The sequence below is a fragment of the Sus scrofa genome, chromosome 1, assembly GCF_054392235.1.
Source record: "Sus scrofa isolate SSC_HxYL_T2T_F1_AM1 chromosome 1, Sscrofa_HxYL_maternal_Yorkshire_Landrace_v2.0, whole genome shotgun sequence".
Taxonomy (NCBI): domain Eukaryota; kingdom Metazoa; phylum Chordata; class Mammalia; order Artiodactyla; family Suidae; genus Sus; species Sus scrofa.
The window spans coordinates 165,720,780-165,735,433 of record NC_139383.1 but is presented as its reverse complement, the minus strand read 5'-3'; the positions used below and the strand labels follow the sequence as shown (position 1 = coordinate 165,735,433).

The window sequence follows — 14,654 nt, the reverse complement described above, 5'->3', positions numbered from 1 at the left end:
GAGGGCGAGGGACCGCGAGTCGGGCTGTGGGCGGGGCGGGAAAAGATGGGGCGTGGCCTCAGGGCCTCGGGCCTCCGGGAGAGCGAGAGCAGGAGATCTGGGGTGCAGGTTGTGGGGCGGGGCTGGAGAGAGGCGGGGCAGGGGGGTGGGGCCAGCGGCCCCCCCCGCCCCCGAGATCCGAACCGGAGGAGTCTCTTAAGCTTGCGTGTTCCCGGCTGCAGTGGCTGCCTTGCGGTATGGGACGAGCGGGGCCCGAGCGGGCGGAAATTTGAGAGTGTGAGTGTCTGAAGACTTCTCCCGGCTGGCGGGAGGTCTCTGCTGATATTTCCCCTTTGGTTGTAAGGAAAGGACGATCAAACAGGGCTCGGAGGGAGAGGGAGATGAGAGAATGTTCTGGGTAGGATTAGAACTGTTGGGAGAAGCGGGCCGGGCAGGATGACGCTGTGGGATATCGGGAAGCACCCTTTAGGAACGACTGAGCAGTGAATGAATGTGAGTCAGCCTGGCTGAGGTTGGTGTCATTTAGAAATGCAAAATCAATGTACCAGATTAATATGACACTGACCTCCAGAGCACAGATACTAAAAATCAGAGGAAAACAAAAAAGACTAATCACCTTTATTGATTGAAATAAGTTCTCCAGCGGTATAAATATGGAAAATATGGGACAAACAGATGAAAGGAATCTCTTTCTTATTAAAGAAATGGAACCTGGAATTAAGACCCACAGGCATCGAAGAAAGTGTGGCTCAGGTACCATCATATGTGTGTGCAATTCCAGACTTTGGTACTCGTAGAGCAGCGGTGACTCCTATGTTACCGGACATAGGGAACTTCTCAGACATCTGAGATTACATTTCAGCAGGAGTCAACCTAAGGTTTGCCCTCTACCATCACAGATAACTTAGTAATAATAGGAAAACTGTGAAATATCAATTGTTTCAAATGAACAACCCCTCCCCAGTTGGGAATTGATGACACCTTCAGTTTCCTCCTATTCCATCCCATTTTGGTAAAATGGACAGATGTGCCTATTAAAAAGTGAGTGCCTTAGATCACTTAGTGGTAAAACCAAGCAGTAGATGTTGCTGGCAGAATAAATTTCAAAATAATTCACCTGGGAGGTGAAATGTGGCCTCTATCTCCTCATCGGTCTTCTCTTTTATCTCCTTGGGGACCCTCCTCCAGTCCAAATAGCCAAACTGGCTTTTGTTTTGGTGCTTTCATAACTATGCTTATCCTGTTCCTTCCTGCATAGCATTCTCTGCCCAACATCTCCATTTACTAGTTGAATTTTTTCTGACTGTTGAACTTCTCTTATCATACTTGTCTCAGCACAGATGCTTAAGTTTGTCTGTAAATACACCCTAGATTTTCCCTAACCAGAATGAATTACTCTAGCTCTCTATGATTTGTATCTATATTCAGCCTTTAGATCATTTGTTTTATGCTTAGTATTTTCCCTGGCTGACTCCTGTGTTCTGTTTAAATCTGTTTCAGGTCATGAGCAGTCTCTTAGTGCCCTTCATAAGGGCAGTATCTGTGTTTGAAATAAGTTGAACCTTCAGCAGTTGGACTCACATAGAGCATTGTCTCCTCCACTGAGGTCCATTCTGAAACAAGGATTCTCCTTGGAACTCCAGGGACAGAACTTCCTGTAAACATCTGGACTGTCCCCCCTGTGTGACCCAGATGAAAAAAGATGACCAAGGGCTTTCAGCCTCACTTATGGGAGAGAGTGGAGTTGGGGGTAAGAGGAGTCCAAACAGAGATTCTTATAATTTTCTGCAAAGAGGAAGCTTTGGAAACTGACTAAGAATCTGTGTAAACATAGTGAGTAAACATGCAGACCATTTCTCAGAACAAAATGTGTGGACAGGGTTCCTCTGTTCTGTGGATCCAAAGTGCCTCATGATGCTAAGGCAAGGTGGATGGTGGAGACTTAGAATGAACACAGACATTTTCCAGGGGAATATTTTAACTTCCAGCCAATCCTTTTCTTTTTAGGATTTAACATCAATATGATCATTTTCACTTTACAGATGAATGAATTCAGGTGCAGACATTGTGGCTCTCAGGTTTGCCCCATGCATCTGTGCTAAAGCCGGGGGATGGCCCTCACCTCTCAGCATTACCAAATGAGCTTTCAGGCTAATGCACTCTGAACTGGCATCGTCTCCCAGTTGTGAGTGCTTTGAAATAAAACAGAAGCTATGCTACAGCTGAACAATTCAAATCATTGGCAGAAAGTGTGGTAGGTAAATGGCACTATGAAAAATGAAAAGCATCTTGTTTCCTGTGAACTAAAAATGGATAGGTCCAATTATTGCCCCTTCCACACATGAAGACTGCACAAAGTTAGTTAATTATAAATAATTCATCCAACCATAGAAGGGATGAGCTATATGTTATATTACTGAGCTTTAAAAATCTTTATGAGTGTAGCAAGAGACACATATACCAACAGCTGCTAAATTCAGAATCCTGGGGCAGTATCTTATTTTAATATAAGGGAAGAACCACACAGTCTATCGCTCTAGGGATTTCCTGCTATATAAAAAGACCTTAAATCTACATGAGATTTTACTCGTGATTTCAAAGCACTTAATAAAAAGCTGTTTTGTTTTGTTTTTTAATTTGAATATCTTTTAACTCTACCCCCAGCCACACTATTTACAACACAGATAATGCTTTCTGGACTAGATTGCCCAAGGCAGAGGCTTCCTTTTTTCCTCCTGCCTATTTCCTTCTTTACTTTTTTCTTTTCTTTTCTTTTCTCATCCTTTCTTTTGTTAAATTCTTCAACACCTAGCTCAGAGCCCAGCACTTTGTGTTGTGTGTGCATTGACCGTTGAGCATGAATGATCACCCTCACTGCCAGAAGAGTAAAAAGTCATAAACATCGGAGTGGGTTGCTGAGCTCTGAGCAGAATCAGAAGCTCTAATTCTCCCAGTGGCTCTGCGGAACTTCTGCCTACTGCACAATCAGGAGTTGGAGCTGTGTCTTGGGGTGACTTAATTCAAGTAAAACCTCAGACTGGGATGTCAGCCAGCATTCTAAGGAGAACTTCTGTAAGAATGTTATGTCTTAAAATACGTAAATTCAAGTTCTGAGCCTTAGAACATAAGGCAAATAGTACCTTGCCTTACAGAAGGATAAAGTACAAGCAATAAAACAAGCCAAGTTGCTGCCTAAAGTCCCTTGACTGAAATCATATTTGTCCATGATCTCTTATTTTGGTGGACCTTTAATAACTGGGACAAGGATATTGAAGAACTAATTGCTGTGCATTCAGCAACTGACTGTGCGTGGGTCTGCAAGGCATGCAACCCATGCTTGTGCAGAACTTGGAAACTTGAATCTGGGGAAGACTTAGTTTTTCAAACTCTTGCCATAGCCCTTCCTTGATAGGGTTTTACCTATGAGAGCTCAGATGCAGATTTCTTGAGCCACTTAATCAAGGCCAGATGTATACTCTATTCATCCACTAGCACTGTTAGGATGAGTTTTGCCCCAGAGTTTGGGGAGAGATAAGCAGCTGTGATTGTACAGAAACAGACACCAAACTTAAGCTGAAAATTTTACTGCACAATTGGCCAGCAGTAGTAGGCCACACCAATAATAAAGACAAAACCACCAATTTAAAGCAGCAGTAGAATCTGGGAAATGCTCTTTCTGCAATTGCTTTGAATACAAAACATCTCAGAATTACAGGGATTTTGCCTGCAGAGTTGCTAATGAAGATGTGGCTGGCAGTGTCCCTCGAGTTTGTTTATCCAGCTGTACAAGAGTCTGTATGACAGTAACTGGATTTATAAAAATTTAAAAATACCAAAGCCAACTTCTGAAGAAAGAAGTTTCCCCTAAGTCCACTAAAACCTTGTATTTATAAATGAGAAGCTTTATTGCTACCACATCTGCTTATGTATAGGTGTGCTTTTACTTGAAAGAAAATTGTAGACAAGGTGAAACTTAAAAGGGGAGAACAAGATGGGCCCTTCTTCTTCCTCCCCCTCCCTGTACCAGAGGTCAACTATGGGGTGGGGGATAATTTTGCCCCTCAGGGGACATTTGGCAGGGTCTGTAATTTTGATTTTGATTGTTACATTGTGGGATGAGGAACTGCTGGCATCTAGAGGCCTGGAACACTCTTGAGCATCCTAGACTGCACTAGACTTCACTAGACTGCCCCTAACCCCAAACAAAGAATTTCCAGCCCAGAATGTCAGTACTACATTCTGCCCTAGCCCACTGACTCCAAAAATTGAGTATGTGCAAATTGTTGGTAGTTGTTTAAATCAGATCTTGAATTCTCCCCTGGTTTTTCAATCAGCTTTTGGCCATTAGTTCCAGAGACAGCTGTTACCAGATTTGTTCACACAGGGCCTTCTGTTTAGCAGATCTTGGGTCATTTATCTTCCCTTGACCAAAGACACCACTAAACCTAGCTATTTCACCTCAAATGAAAGCCTAGGCTAGGTTTCCAGGTACAACTGGCAATAAATCAATGACTACAAAACAGTAAGGGGAAAATGTGACTTTAGGGTTATCAGAAATCCCCTGCCAATGTTAAAAAAATCATAACCCTTCACAAACACACAAACCCCTCAAACGTTTTTTTTAATTAGCTGAGTTTTTTTCCCTTTAGGACAATGTTTTTCAAATTAAAATCCTGAACCCTCCAGTATCAGAAAGACCAAGGTGTTATTAAAAATGTCAGTTTCTCAAATCTGTCCGAACCCTCTGGATTGAGAATTCTCGAGTGTATGAATTTGGTAATCTCCGCCTTTAAAATGCACCTGAGGTACACACCAAATTTTGAGTTACTGTTCTAAGGCAAGGATTCTCATTCTTTTCTTCCCTACACAACTGTGTGTGTGACTTTGGGGGTCTCTTTGGATGTGTACCCAAAACATCCCCAGGCTGACAGGAGCACAGAGACCAACGGGATAGAAGTTGGTGTTGTAGAATAACCCAGAGACATGTGGGTAACTATTTCACAGCTAGTTTAATTATTTTATATGCTAATTGTTTATTCACACCTGAGAGGGTGAGGCAAATAGTATTTCTAAAACAAAAAGGAAAGAAAAGACAATCTAGTAACGGTGGAACTTGTATTACATGTTTTGGGGGCAAATTGATTTAAGTGAAAGGTAGCAGAGAAGTTTGTACTGGGGCCTTGAGTGGCCAACTGCAATTCTTTATGGATTCCCCAGAAAGCAGCTGGGAGCTGGGAGCAGATGTGACAGGCCATCCCTATGTGGTGTCAGCCAGTGACCTCCCCCAGGGCTGTCACCTTAGGTTTAGCCTGCACCATGTCCTCACTGAAAAGCTGCTAGGAGGTAGGGTCCCTCTTTCCATCTATCTAAGGCCAGGAGTCATCTCTTTGCTTCTGAGCACTTGCTTCATTTTTGTCTTTTCTGAGGATCAGCTTTATCAGATCCTTCATGGGGACATGACTAACCATGGCTGCTCTTCAGCTCAAGTTTATATCATCTTGATTCTACCAGTGGGCAGGAATAATTTTTTGAACTCCACATTCAAAGTCTCAGGAGACAAAGATGATTGCACAGCACGGCTAGGGTTCCATCGCAACTCGCACAGTGATGGAAAGCCGTTCAGGGTCAAGTCGATCGAACATAGCTTAGGGGCTGACGTGTGGGTTTAAGATATCAGTCATCATAAGAGAACAGAACTGGCTCACATCTAAAAAGTATCTGCTAGAAAATGACCCACCAGGGAGTTCCTGTTGTGGCGCAGCAGAAATGAATCCAACTAATAACCATGGGGATGTGTGTTCGATCCCTGGCCTTGCTCAGTGGGTGTGAGTCGCAGATGCAGTTGAGATCCCACGTTGCTGTGGCTATGGTCTAGGCCAGCAGCTGTAGCTCTGATTTGACCCCAGCCTGGGATCTTCTATGTGCCACAGGTGCAGCCCTAAAAACCAAAAGAAAAAAAAAAAATGACCCACCAAAGAGCCATGCTCCCCCTTAGAGATAAATGGAAAGGGTAGGCTGTTGAGGTGGTGATGGTTGAGGTGGGCATGGGAAGTGGAAGGCAGGGTGGAAGGTTGGCATCAGTCCTTCAATAATGCCTATACATTGCCTAATGCAAGCTGACTCCTCTTTCTTATCCCTCTTTGAAAATTATGGCTTTGATAGAATTTGTTAAATTTACCTGGTTATAAGAATCACCTAGAAGCCCTTGTTAAAAATATACAATAGGAGGAATTCCCATTGTGGCTCAGTGGTAAAGACCCCAACTAGTATCCATGAGGATTCAGGTTTGATCCCTGGCCCCACTCAGTTAAGAATTCAGAGTTGCCATGAGCTATGGTTTAAGGTCGCAGGCATGACTCAGATCCCATGTTGCCATAGTGGTTGTGTAGGCCAGCAGCTGCAGCTCCAATTAGGCCCCTAGCCTGGGAACTTCTATATGCCATTGGTAAAATCCCAAAAAGCAAAAAAAGAATATATATATATACACACACACACACACACACACACACACACACACGTGCACGCGCACACACACACACACACACACACACACAATAGGAGATCTGAGGCCCTACTCCAGAATCATGACAATAGAGTAGGGAAGGGGATCCAAGGATTCATATTTTTAAATGCGATTTTGATCATGCAAAACTGGCAGACTACCCTTAATGGTATAATACTTTTAAAATATTGCCAGGTACTTACAATAGAGCATAAATTATTTTCAGATCTAGAGAGCAGAGTTTGATAGAGACAGAGGGAAGGAAGAATAAGTTTTGTTTGAGTGGAGCTTTAAAGCTGTGCTGTCCAATATAGTAGCTGCTAGCCATGTGTGGTTAAATTAAAAAGAATTAAAGGTAAATAAAATAAAAATTTACCTCCTTAAGTGTACCATATACATTTCCAATGTTCAGTAGCCACTTGTGATTAGTGGCTATAATATTGAGTAGCACACGTATAGAACGTTCCTGCAGGAAGAAACTGCAGAAAATTATATTGGATAAGATACAGAGAAGGAGTCAAGGATGGAGAAAAATAGTCTAATATTTATTTCAGGGCTGTCATAGGCCTATGCAGTGTTGGTAGGTAAGCATTATGATGTTGATTATGTCGGTGTACTAATGCTGATGATAATAATGACACTCATTGAGCATGTGTTACTTACAAAAGACTTTCTGTTGTAATCCTCAAAATAACCTAAACGCTAACCATGGTACCACACTGTCTCACTAGGTAACATATGGCGGTAACAGTTGATTGTTGTCATGTGGAATTTAGGATCTCATATAACCAGCTAGGCTGTTTTTGCAAGGAAAGCCAGAAACCTAGATTTTTATGTGATACAACCTGATTTTTTTTTGAATGACTTAATTTTTTTTTTTTTTTTGAAAACACGGTGAAGTCCAAACAAAATATGTTTTCAAAATGGATCCAGTTCATATCATGCACGGTTTTGACTTTTTAGAAGCTGGATGCCCTGAAAATTAATTTCCTGATTTTACCTATGTTAGCCCAATTCTGCCCCAGGAATTCAACTTCCACTTTAATGCTGGAAAGAAAAGTTCCAGTCCTTCTCTCAAGTTATCTACTACTGCAGCCCCTTTCAGCCTGGAACAGTCCAACTGATGCTGTATTCAAATAATCTTATTTATATCTGCAGAAATGTATTAAGAGTTATTTTTCCATTTATTTAATAAATATTCAATAGGTGCTCTACCAGAAAGTGTTTGGGGAACCTAAACAGGAAAAAAATAATCCCAGCCAAATGGAGTTTATCTAACCTTAGGGACAGAAAAGGCATAATGGAAAGTCAAAATAGGTATGAACTGTTACTTCGTTTTCTGGATTTTTTTTTTTTTTTTAGATTTTATTTTTTCTACTATAGTTGTTTTACAATGTTTTGTCAATTTCTGCAGTACAGCAGAGTGACCCAGTCGTGTGTGTGTGTGTGTGTGTGTGTGTGTGTGTGTTGCATACATATTTTTTTTCTCACATTATCCTCCATCATGTTCCATCAAAAGTGACTAGATATAGTTCTGTGGGCTACTGAGCAGGTCATTTTCTGGATTTTAATCACTACTTCATGAGATTTAAATGTCTTTTGAAGGAGCCTCTATATCTTGCTGTCCATTATTTTGAAATGCACATTTAAATTGACAAGGAAGGAAGATTAGCAATGACTCAGGAACTGGGAAAATGGATAGAAACCTTAATTTTGTAAGAACTCTCTAGGCGGTTTGCATTTTTTTCAGAGCTGCACCCCTTCTGTTATAATACCTGGAGTCCAGCCAGGCACAAAGCTAGCTGGCTGACGACTGCAGAAAGGAATCCTGACCTGGTTCCAGACTTTCCAGCACAGCTAGCCAGGGACATCCTATAGACAATGAGGGAATTCAGAAACAATGAATGTGGTAGTTTAGCTCTTTATCCAGGGACCTTTGGGGATGAGACTGAACCATTTTCCCTGCAGCTGGCTTCAGAGCAGGCCATGGAGAAGGCTCAGTATGAAAGAATAGGGCCATGCTGTTGGCATATGTCTCATCCTGGGCTAGAGCTTTTTATCATAGGATTCAGTCAAACCCAAAATGCAAGAAGAAAATCATCTCTCTCATTGGAATGCACAATAAATAGAAAAGAGATGGACAGAACCATATTTTCCAAAGTCTTTGATGATAAGGATCACCAAAGGCACTTAGTAAGTCCCTGTGCTGGAAATGCAGATTCAAGAGCAGGGATGGAATCAGGAATTTGGTATTCTTAGGGCACATTACAATACAAATGATTGTCATCACCAGAGAAGTTTAGGAAATACCAAAGTGGAGGGATAAAGGATTCTCTCCTGAAATGGTATTATTCCCAATCATCCATCAGCTGTGTGCCAGCTTTCATTGGCTTACGGTTACATGTCTAGACTTTGTAATGATGTGGTCCTGAGTTTTAATTCAAGCTACGAGATTATTTTGTAAGTTGCTATGAGACATTGAGCCACTTATGTAACTTTTCTGAATATAGATATTCTCGTGTAAAAATGGGGTTACATTATTGCTAACTGCATGGTAGAGAGTTGGAAATTTTAAATGAGAAGAAGTAGATAAAGTCTTGAGTTTTGGGGGTGTTCAATGGGGGCTCTTCACGATTAATAAAAATTTTACATACATTGTCTCATTTAATTCTTTTAACAGTCATGTAAATGTTCTATGATTAACTCAGTCTTGTATACTAAAAACTGAGGAAGAGAAATTCCGGATGGAAAACATCATATTTTTCTATATTGTGACCAAAATAGCACACTGGTGTCTAGCAACTTGCTTTCTGAATTTGTCTAATTTTGAAGACTGAGAACATTTTTAGGAAACATTTAATTCATCTCCCTCACTTTATAGGTGAAGAATCTGAGGCTCAGTGAAATAAACTAATTCGTTCAATATGAGAGAGAGAGAATGGGGACCAGAACTCAGGTTTTTGATGTACATCTGCACCTTTGCCATTGCATTGTTGAGGATGTGATTTATCTTTAAGGATGTCCAGTGATACATATTTTAGATTTGTGTCTTTTATATTTAAAAAATAACTCCTAAATAACCATTCTATGTGCATCTTAAAATAGAGCTTTTGTTTCAAGAGATTATCTAGTGTACAGTTGTACCAAAATTCTTTCAGAAGTCTTTTAAAACTACAGGTTTCTTTGTCCACCAGAGATCCTTTTTTGAATCAGAGTCTTGATGGGGAATGAGAATTTGCATTTTTATCAAGTTTACTAATTAAAGTTTGAGAACTAGCTAATTAAACTACTATGTCCTTGAAACCAGAAATTGAGTATTTTCCTTCTTTTGTATTCCTATCAGTTACAGCCAGAATTTTAGGCAGACACTTTGCACTTGGTTAACTCTTATTGAATTGAACTGTGATAGAACCAAATTATGGTAAAATGTTTTGATTATATAAAAATCTGTGAAGCACCTATATGGATGAATCATTTCCAAAGATATTTATACAATTTGATCTAATTTAGAAGCATAAGTCTCTTTCCAGATATATTTGTTTGGAGAGATAAGTGTGTATGCTCTTTCTTTATATATACATATGAAAGAGAGAGAGAGAGATTGGAGAAAATTAGCCTTCAGACAAATGGAATCTAGTTTAGTAGAGAGAGGGAAAAAGCCCAAATATCATGCCAATTTTGAGGAATGTTACTTTGGATATTAGTTATCTATTGCTGCATAACAAATTATCCCAAAACTTGGCAGCCAAAAATAAATGTTTATTTTCTCCTGCAATTTTGGAGGATTAACAGCTGATGGCTGGCCAAGGTCTCTCAGGAAGCTGTAGTCAAGAGGTCTGTGTTTTAACGACATTATCTTGGATGAGATATAGTAAGACCAGACATGGATCCAGATCTGGACTGGAAAGAGCTTTACACTTTTGTTACGGCCATCTCCCTGGATAGAACACAGCATGACACACATCGCCCCTGGGGAGCAGCAGAGTGGGTCCCAGGGAGAGGGAGAACAACCCTGGGCCAAGGCTTTGGGGTGTTTTCAGGGGAAGGGATGGGTGAGGCTTGGATGGCTGGTTTAGGATTGTCCAGTTGAAATCATTTCAGTGGGTTCTGGGCAGAGGGGCTGTCTCCAGCTGAATAGCCTTGAGGTGATTCAGACAAATGCATCATGGCCCTAAGTGTGAGACTCCAAAAAGGCAGGTGGTTGGAAGGTGGACTTAAGCTGCTGCATAAGAGAAATCTGGCCTCCAGCCAAGACCTCAGGAGTCAAGACAGCATTTTACAAAATTGTATTCCAGTTGCCCAGAGCTTCAGTCTTCTGAGGGCTTGAATGGCACTGAAGGGTCTGATTTTAAGAAGGCTTTCCCACTTGGCTGTGGACATGAAGCTTCAATTCTGCCCTGGCTAATCCCAGGAGGTCTCAGCTATTCATGACATGGGCTTTTCCACAGGGTGCTTAAGTGTCCTCACCACAGCAGCTGAAGTCCTTCTGGATTGATGATTCCAGATTGAGAGGCGCCAGGAGGAAAGTACATTCCTTTTATGACCTAGTCTCAGAAGTCATACCCCATCCACCTTACCCTTATCCTGTCTTTCGAAGCCACACATTTAGTCTAGCACATACTATTTTATTATTTTATTTTATTTTATTTTATTTTATTTTATTTTATTTTATTTTATTTTATTTTATTTTATTTTATTTTATTTCATTTATTTTATTTATTTTTTGTCTTCTTAGGGCCACATCTGAGGCATATGGAAGTTCCCAGGCTAGGGGTTGAATCTGAGTTATAGCTGCCAGCCTACACCACAGCCATAGCAATGCCAGATCTGAGCTGTGTCTGTAACCTACACCACAGCTCACAGCAATGCCAGATCCTTAATCCATTGAGCGGGGCCATGGATCAAACGTGTGTCCTCATGGGTACTGGTTGGGTTCGTTACTACTGAGCCATAGCAGGAACTCCCAGCACACACATTTTAAACCACTATAACTCAACTGGCAGAATTCTTTTGGAAAAAAAAAAAAAAAGAAAAACTGACAAGAACATATTCTCTCATATTCTTAAGGCAGTGTTAACTGGGGGAAGAAAAATTGTTCAATTTATTCTGTAGATATTTTGGTCAATATTATGATTCCATTATTTTTCTGGTATTAAAAAGTCATGGTTGCCAAAAACAAAGGTTACTTCTTTTCAGAATTTTCATTTGTGATCATAAGGTAAACTCTAGAATAACAATGTGGATTGTCATATTAAAACAGCCATTTTAAAAAGCCATATGTGAAATGACTTACCCAAGAAAAACGTGAATACATCATTTTTATTCATTCATTTATTCAAGTATCAACTGAGTTCCTGTGATGTACTTAGCTCTGGGCTAGTGTTGGATGTGAGACAGTAAAAAGAGATCTGTGGTTCCAGTTCTCATTGAGTTTATGTTCTAGTGGAAGAGAAGCAGCTCTGTGGAAATAGACTAAAGTACATATAATCAAAAACCGAATTACAATGAAAAATATGCATGATGCTATGAAACTTGGAGTTCCCGTAGTGGCTCAGTGGAAACGAGTCTGACTAGCATCCATGAGAACGAAGGTTCAATCCCTGGGCCCCACTCAGTGGCTTAAGGATCCAGTGTTGCCATGAAGCTGTGGTGTGGGTCAAAGACACAGCTCAGATTCCACATGGCTATGGCTGTGGTATAGGCTGGCAGCTGCAGCTCCTATTTGACCCCTAACCTGGGAACTTCTATATGCCACGGGTGCCATCCTAAAAGACAAAAGAAAAAAAAAAAAAAAAAGAAAGATAGAAAAAAAGGAAAATGGACAAAGAATGTAGAACAATAATTAGAGAAGGCCTCCTCAGAAACTGGCAATTAATCCTTAACCTGGAACCTGAATAATGAGCTGTGAAGTGGATGAATTGGTTTTTACGGCATGTATTCTAAAAGGTAAATAATCTCAACCAACAAAGACATTCTGAGGGCTTATTATCTCAGACAAATGATAATACCCTTTTCAAAATCTGCAATATTTTATTCTTCTGTATCTTGTGTAATCTACTTATAAATCTAAGGACGTTACTGGAGGAGTTCCCGTTGTGGCTCAGTGGTTAATGAATCCGACTAGGAACCATGAGGTTGCGGGTTTGGTCCCTTGCCTTGCTCAGTGGGTTGGGGATCTGGTGTTGCCATGAGCTGTGGTGTAGGTTGCAGACACAGCTTGGATCCCGCGTTGCTGTGGCTCTGGTGTAGGCCAGTGGCTACAGCTCTGATTCGATCCCTAGCCTGGGAACTTCCATATGCCGCAGGAGTGGCCCAAGAAATGGCAAAAAGACAAAAAATAAAAAATAAAAAAGTAAAAAAATAAAGATGTTACTGGACAAATACCATGGCCTCTTTTCAATATATATCATACATCTCTCCTTCTCAGATTACACTATGGAAGGGATTACTGCTTTTACCCAAAGCCAATAAACCTACCTCTGATTTAGATACTGGAAATTATCCTTTTCCTCTGAACAGCATGTCTTGGCTTTCTCAACTCTCACTCACATTTTAATGCATCTTATTCTTGCTGTTTCCTGAGTTTTCTCTCTAAGGACAAGCAATGGCATCTGTAGATCTTTTCCAGGTCTCATCTTAACTTCTTTTCAGTGGCAGATGATGTTGCTGTTCACTCCCATTGTAAGTGAACAACTGGCCTAAATTTTTACTCTGTCTCTTTGTAGTCATTACATGTCAGAGGATCTCAAGGCTCCTGGACCATCTTCTTACTGGATCCCCCTCACCTCTACAATCTTGTACATGTCCATATCTTTAATAGATTTTCATAGATTGTTAATGTCTTACATTTATACATCCAGGTCATGGAAATCAAATGCCTCCTCAATTACATTGAATGTCTTTCAAGTGAAACAAACATTCATATAGCCAAGCTCAAATTTGTGATTTCCTCCTACCCTCAACCTATTCATCTTCATCACTTGTGTTTTAGGGAGTGTCACATATGTCTAGTCACATAAGTCACAATACCAGTCATCTTTTCACCCCATTATTTTTTTCCCTTTCCTCCTTTTTCTTTCTTTCTTCTTTTTCTTCTTTCTTTCTTAACTTTCTTTCTCCCTTCCTTCCTTCCTTCCTTCCTTCCTTCCTTCCTTCCTTTCTTTCTTTCTTTCTTTTTTCTTTCTTTCTTTCTTTCTTTCTTTCTTTCTTTCTTTCTTTCTTTCTTTCTTTCTTTTTTCTTTCTTTCTCTCTCTCTCTCCCTCCCTCTCTCTCTCTCTCTCCCTTCCTTCCTTCCTTCCTTCCTTCGTTATTGTTAGTAGAGTTTTTTGTTTTGGGTTTTGTTTTGCATTACATTTTTTTTTTTCATTCTTGTTGGTTCAGTGCTAGTTGTACCTTCAAGGGTATAAGAAACACTTAAACAAATAGACATATGCTGTTATGATGTAATAAGCCCTAAGAAGAATATAAAGCAGATTAAGGAGTAACAGAAGCACTAGAATGCTAATTTAGAACTATCACCCCTCTCTGAGGAGTGATATTTGATCAGAGACCAAAATAAGGGATGGAACAAGGAAAGAGAATTTCCAATGTTGGGTCAGCTGGTGCCCAGGCCTGGAGGAGGGGGAATACTGAACAAAACTGGGGTTCTGCCAGAAAGCCTGTGTGGCTGGAGGCATTTAGGGGGTGTGGGGTATGGGATCCAAAGACTGAGCACCAGATAGATCCTGTGGCTCCTGCTCAGGCCCCCGGATTGCATTCTTGGTATAATGGGAAGCAATGAGGATATTCTGAACAGGGACGGGAAAGATCTGAACTGTGCTTCAAAGGAATTTCTCTGACAACTCGGGAGAACGGGCTTTGGTGGAATAAGAGTGACATCAGGAAAACCAGAACAGGATGTGGAAATTAGTAATTCTGTATGATGAGAAGATCCAGAACATGACCATTGGTGGAGACAGTTGCTACACCATTGTTAGTACCATTTATTTAGATACTCAGAGCTGAACCACAGGTTGAAAAATAATTCCAATTATGCTACTATTTTGTCAAGTACATTTACTAAAGTTTTACATTAAATAGTCCTTTTTTTTTTAATAATCCAAATAAAGCTTTTTTTTTGGCTGCACCCATGAAAGTGACGGCACGTGGAACT

At 40.6% G+C, this 14,654-nt stretch overlaps 1 long non-coding RNA gene across 1 annotated transcript; it reads left to right on the top strand.

Moving 5' to 3' along the window:
- The first annotated feature begins 39 nt into the window (after window positions 1-39).
- LOC110261617 (uncharacterized) lies at window positions 40-5,091 on the top strand. The gene is made up of 2 exons (XR_014841127.1): window positions 40-276; window positions 1,501-5,091. It is a non-coding gene; the product is annotated as an uncharacterized LOC110261617 (long non-coding RNA).
- The last annotated feature ends 9,563 nt before the right edge of the window (window positions 5,092-14,654 follow it).